This window comes from Otolemur garnettii, unplaced genomic scaffold (assembly GCF_000181295.1).
Source record: "Otolemur garnettii isolate 467f Iridium unplaced genomic scaffold, OtoGar3 scaffold00129, whole genome shotgun sequence".
NCBI lineage: Eukaryota > Metazoa > Chordata > Mammalia > Primates > Galagidae > Otolemur > Otolemur garnettii.
Genome location: NW_003852524.1, coordinates 181,613 through 188,590, shown reverse-complemented (window position 1 = coordinate 188,590; position 6,978 = coordinate 181,613).

Genomic DNA, 6,978 nt, shown 5'->3' with positions numbered 1-6,978 from the left:
ATATATATATATATTTAATACTTCTGAACCAGCTGCTAAGTTGTCATAGCTCTGGTCCTGTTTCCGTTTCACCTGCTCCATGCTGGCCCCTCCCTTGAATCCCCAGATCTCCTCATGACCCAACAACTAAAGGACTGATTATACCTGGCACAGTTGGAAGATTAGGATCTTGCTCTGGTACCAAGGCTGGTGTCTGTTTAGTGGTCAGTACATAGTTAAGAGCGCTAAGAGAAATGTTTCCTTGTATTCTTTCCCTCTTATCTTCCCCAAACTGCAATCACACGCTAGGCTTGCTAGCCCAGACACTGCTGGCAGACAAAGCCTACAGACAAAGCCTATGTTACCATCTGGACCAAATCTCACTGCATTAAGTACAGATTATTCCTGCCACCACATAAGTTATCGTCTTTGGCTATCACAACAATGAGTACTAAGAATAAGGAGTCAAAGATAACCAACATGCGCTTAGAATCTATTACATACTAGGTATTTGCTTTTCCACAGATAATCTCATATAATTCTCACAATTCTGTGAAGTATCATTACCATTTTCTACAGGCAAATAAACATGGCCATAAAAGCTCATGTTCATACAAATTCAAATAGTTAGTAAGCAGGGAAAAAGCCAGGCATTGCTGGTTCCAAAGCCAGGCTTACAGATCATTTCACAATACCCGTTTCTCAGAAATATTAGGAAAACAAGTTAAGACTAGCTAGGCAAGGGATTATTTTATTACTCCCTCTCTCAACTTCATCCTAAGTTCCTATTACACATGGCTTTAGACACACAATTTTAGAAAACTTGAAATGCATTAAACCCACCTTCCCACAAGCCAGCCAACTAGCTAAAGTACAAGTAAGTTGGCCTATTTGTGGAAACCTTCCAAGAGTGGATTTGGTGGGGGCAGGGAGCCGGAAAGCAAAAGAAAGACTAAAATAGTGACTGGATCTTACACACATGAAAGGGGTAGGGGTAGCAGGCCACACACAGACAGATTCCTTTCAGTGGCCAGTCTGACTCAGTAGCTGACTCACCTGCAACTACTTCTATGGTTACTGCGGGGCAGAGACATACCCCCTGAATAGCTGAGCAGTCTCAGTTGGGCCAGCAGTGTGTTAACTGGTGGTGCCCAGGCTTTCACGCGCCAGGCCTACAAGGCTCACTTTCCACGTCTCTGGCTTGGCCAGAGGTCCAGGCACTACATCAACAATAGCTATGCTGCAAGTGCAAACCAGCTGCAGCCCCACCCCGAGGGGAACGGGCATGATGCACCTGCTGGACTCCTGCCAGGGCCAAGTGGTACTGGGACTTCGGCAGTGGCTCCAAGCAACTGGGCATCATCATATCTAACTTCCCGAACAAGAAGTAGGTAATCTGGGTGGTGCCTGTGGCTCAATGAGTAGGGCAACAGCCCCATATGCCAAAGGTGGTAGCATCAAACCCGGCCCCGGCCAAACTACAACAAAAAAATAGCTGGGTGTTGTGGCGGGCACCTGTAGTCCCAGCTACTCAGAAGGCTGAGGCAAGAGAATCACCTAAGTCCAAGAGCTGGAGGTTGCTTGCTGTGAGCTGTGACGTCACTGCACTCTACCGAGAGTGACAAAGTGAGAGTCTGTCTCAAAAAAAAAAAAAAAAGAAGTAGATAATCTTCTAGTGGATGTATCCACCAGCATTTATTATGGTTGGACCAGTGCTGCAGGTAGAGATGACCATAAAATGGCAGTGAGCACAGGTGTAGGATAGAATCCATACTACAGAATACAAAAAACATCCATGGAAACTCCTTTCAGGCATATCTTCAAAGAGGACTTCTCTGAAGGAATCCACAATGTGGCTCTTGGCTGCTATTGACAACCTCAGACCAGAAAAGAATTTTTATTCTTTAGAGTCACTTATTTCAGCAATTTAAGGTGACACTGAAGAAGCTAAGAAATATCTAGATCTATCAGAACATTTAAAGCTCAAAGAAAACAATTTTTTCCAACTTCCTAAAAGCAAAATAATGAATGGCCACTGATGAAATACGATCTCATTTATTCATTTTCTAATGTTTTATTAAAAATGTATTCATGTTTTCTAGTATTTCACTTTTTCCAGTCTCATCTTAGTTATGTTTTAAAAATCATTTTCCTTCCACTATGAATTAAACAGTAAAATGTGACTGCCACATTGTGCTTCACCTGTCAAACCCACCATGACGTGGTACTACAAAAATTCATTTAAGGCTCGGCACCTATACCTCAGAGCCTAAGGTGCTAGCCACACACACATGAGCTGGCAGGTTCAAACCCAGCCTGGGCCTGCCAAACAACAACAACAACTATAACCAAAAAATAGTCAGGTGTTGTGGTGGGCGCCTGTAGTCCTAGCTGACTTGGGAGGCTGAGACAAGAGAATTGCCTAAGCCCAAGGGCTGGAGGTTGCTGTGAGCCATGACACCATAGCACTCTACCAAGGGTGAAAAAGTTAAGACTCTGTCTCTAATTTAAAAAAAAAGGGAAGTTAAATAAAATACTACTAGTGGCAATTATGTGGCTTATAAAAATTATTACCACCATGTTAGAAACCTAAGAGAAAGAGAGTCAGGTGAGAAATAAAAAACACTTCAAATACCTAAAGTAAATACATATAACAGTAAAAAGTAAAAATAATACCCATATAAAAAATACTTTTAGGGCAGCGCCTATGGCTTAGTGGGTAGGGTGCCAACCCCATATACCGAGGGTGGTGGGTTCAAATCCCACCCTGGACAAACTGCAACAGAAAATAGCCGTGCATTGTAGTGGGCGCCTGTAGTCCCACCTACTCGGGAGGCTAAGGCAGGAGAATCACCTAAGCCCAGGAGTTGGAGGTTGCTGTGAGCTGTGTGATGCCACAGCACTCTACTGAGGGGGATAAAGTGAGACTCTGTCTCTACAAAAATAAATAAATAAATACTTTTAATACATATGTGAAGAGAATACTTTTTTAAGAGTCTTGTGATATCTATTAATCAGCTTAGGAGGAAACTACTTATTTACATAGTTACATTAATACCACATCAGTATCTTCATTTTAGGACCTAATGCTTCTGGTTAACTATAAATGAAGACTAGATAACTGAGACACAGATGTTGCTCTGATCAAAAGGCACTTAATACAGACACACTAGGGAGATTTATATCATTTTAAATTCTGCATGTACTAAGTTGAAGAGTTTCTCCTAACTAACCAGATAGTAAGTATTGCTGAGTGAATGGTATGTGTATTTCCCATAATGAAATAATTCCCACTACTATCATCTTTCCTGAATTATTATTGACAATAAAAGTGATAAAAACTGCCAGTAGTATCATGGTTGGAAATGGCATATGGAAGAAAACACATTTTCATCTAAAAGGAGCACCGTGTGCTTCCTAAAAGCAAAATAAAAAAGTAGTGGCTTGTGGTGACCAGATAAATGATCACATGAGACTGCAAGATGAGAGGCTAACCGTAGGTGCAGGATAGCCCCAAGCACTTCTCCCAGAGTCCTTTTATGGAGAAGATACATAATGGGCAGAAAGATTACTAAGCTAAAAACATGTAGGGGCTGGGTGCTCAGGGAAATGTGCTTTAGGGGATATGTGCTCAAGAAAATGATCTCAGATGGATGAACAAAAGGTAGTAAAAAGTCATGTATTCAAGGAATGATTTTCAAAAAGACTACATACATACATACGGCTCAGTGCCCTAGGGCGCAAGCCGCACACACCGGAGCTGGCGGGTTTGAAAAATAGCCGGGCGTTGTGGTGGGCACCTGTAGTCTCAGCTACTTGGGAGGCTGAGGCAAGAAAATCACTTAAGCCCAAGAGCTGGAGGTTGCTGTGAGCTCTGACGCCAGGCCACGCTACCGCCACAGCACTCTACCCAGGGCAATGTAGTGAGACTCTGTCTCAAAAAAAAGACTACATTCAATTTTCTCCCACTAATCCTTCAAGGAACTGCCATAAAATGCTTCATGTTTAACATCAGCCTTCCTCTGGGTTACTTGTTAAATGTGGGTGCCTGCCCCTCAAAAAAATAAAAAACTCTTTGGCTGGGCACAGTGGCTTACACCTATAATCCTAGCACTCTGGGAGGCTGAGGTGGGTGGATAGCTTGAGCTCCTGAGTTCCAGACCAGCCTAAGCAAAAAGGGAGACCCCATCTCTACCAAAATTAGAAAAAGTGGGTGGCGCCGGTGGCTCAGTGGTAGGGCATCAGCCCCATATACCATGGGTGGTGGGTTCAAACCTAGCCCCCGCCAAACTGCAACAAAAAAGCCAGGCATTGTGGTGGGCGCCTGTAGTCCCAGCTGCCTCAGGAGCCTGAAGCAAGGAGTTGGAAGTTGCTGTGAGCTGTGTGAGGCCACAGCACTGCACTCTACCGAGAGTGATAAAGTGAGACTGTCTCTAACAAAAAAATAAAATTAAAATAAAGGATATTACAAAGGATGCAAACAATAAGCAAATGAAGGAGATGCACAGTGCAAAGTGTTAGGGAAAGTGAAACTGCCCTCCCCACACCTCTAGATGTCCAGAAATCCAGGAGCTCATCAACTTGTATACTTCAAGAAGAGTTTTTACAAAGCTCAATCGTGCTTAATCTCCTGCCTAGCGTCCTCCATCACTCAGCCAGAGGTTGGGCTGGAAGTTCCAACTCTGTCATCTCTTGGTCTTACTTGCCACAACCCAGGGTTATCTAGGGGACCCCACCCCAACTTACCTAATCAGCATAAACTCAAGTGTGAGCAAAAGGTGCTCATTATGAGTAACAAATGACACTCCAGGAAATCCTGAGGGTTTTAGGAGCTCTGACAGGAGCCCAGGACAAAGACCAAACGTGCTTCATATTACAACACACCATTAAACTGTGATCTCTAGATACCATTCCTATTCTACAATTCTGTCTTCTGTGATGTTATACACTTATATTTCTCATCTATTTCTTTTTTACCATGTCTGGAATTCCATGGAGACATATTAAAAAGCAAACTAGTTTATGTAGAGCTGAAGAATAAATCAGAAACCCAAGTAACTGTTTAATCTTTATCTAAAGATGATCCCATGTACCAAAAATGATTTAAGATTAACAAAGAAAACAAAAACAGATTTGATAGTTTCTCTAAACTAATCCCTTCTACAAAAATAAAATACCTGACCTTATTCTTTATTTGTATTTTCTTTTTCTTTTAAGCCGCTAAATCTGGCAGAGTACCTATTCTTTAATTCCCAAATTCCTTAGTGCAACATTGAAGGCCTGTCAGCAACCTGGTGCCTTTCAACCATTCTTTCACCTTCGGTGTCTAGAGTTTCCCTATGACCCAGCACCCTCTGGACTGCTTGGTTTTGAAACAGGCCTCGCACTTTCATATTCCCAGGCTTTTTGTTCCTGTTGTAACCTCTGCCTAGAGATGGCTCTTCCCTCCCACCCAAAAAACAGTCAAATTCTCAAGGCCAGTTACAATCAATTCAAAATACAGGTCAAGTTAGGATAAAGGTAGGGATTCTGTCTTTTCTACTACTCTAAACTTGAGTACCCAAGTGGTTAGAATAAAACAAACGTTGAAATGATTATTGCAACTTTAAGGAAAGGTAATGATTATAAATGGGGGGAAATGAAGTATCATCTATATTTGTCATCAAAATATTGATTTGCTCTCACAGACAACCTGATTATATTTGGCTATGTAAATATTCTGGCATTCTTGAGGTTCACAAAGTTAATAAGGCTAAAATAAGTATTTGCCACTTCAAAAATTGCTAAGATGATAATATATAGAAAACTAAGGAAAGACTCAACCCTTGAATCATTTAAACATGGGTCTACAATGTTCTAAAAGACTTGGGAACAACGACAAAATTATGTTGTAGTTCCTTCAAACACAAAGCTGTTTTCAAAACAAAAATTTGTATTAAAGTTACAAAAACAAAAACTGCTCACAAGTATTATTAAGTAAGTTCAGGAAAGGTGTACACCACCAACACTATTCACATTCAAAACCATCATAGTAATCAATGACTGCTGTAAGTAAAGTAGATAATATTGACAAGTATGGCTGATCCAAAGACTATTAAGGCTAAACCATCACTTTTCATTATGAGAAAATTCAACCTGATTCTCAGGATAAACAATGAACATACTGAAAAAGCATCAGTTGTTAAACTCAAGATGTTGGTTAAACTGATTTATAAAGTCCAGGAAATTTTCATTAGCAAATTAGATATAAAAGGTCAATCACTTTTAGAGTACTAGCATAGTTCAGTTCTCCTAACATGGGACAGACTGTATTGTTTTGTTGTTGTTGAATTCAATTACTTTCTAAGGTTCTCCTCTGAAATACTATCAGGCCTAGAAAGAGTCTCTCCCTCTCGCCCCCCTCCCCCCGCTTCTATTCATGAACATTCCAAATCTCAAGATTAGGGACTGGATATCATTTTTCAACTGAAACTCCTGTATACTAAAAGTCCGGTCCGACCTTAGCATGCAGGAGGCTTTCACGTTGCCTTGGCTGCTGCCTGAATGAAGGCCTTGCCTCAAAGTAGGGCCAACTCTGGCACGTTTTTTCAATTTCTGAAAGTGGAGCTAGGAAAAACACCCAGATCTGAAGATATTCGTTTAAATCTGTTTGATACCTGCTCCCTTTCAAACACTACACGCAAACTCCAAATGTCTAAGCAGCAGCAGCGGCAATGACAGATCTTGAGGCCGAACTGGGTCAGGGTTACAGTTACACTCATGTAGCATATTTACACCCCTTTGTCTACAAACTTGAGTGCAAACTTAAGTTCCCTTCCAGGCAGCGTGCTCGCTGGGCCTCAGAAATCAAAGCAAATTTTTCCTCATACAGGAAGGGCACAATCCACCCTGCCGGATGGCTGCACCAGCCTTCCCCAGACCACGCACTCTGCGGCCTGGGCTTCCTGTCTGCTCTCTCAGAGGAGGGGTCGCTCGGGGCAACTCGCCCGAGTGCCAGCT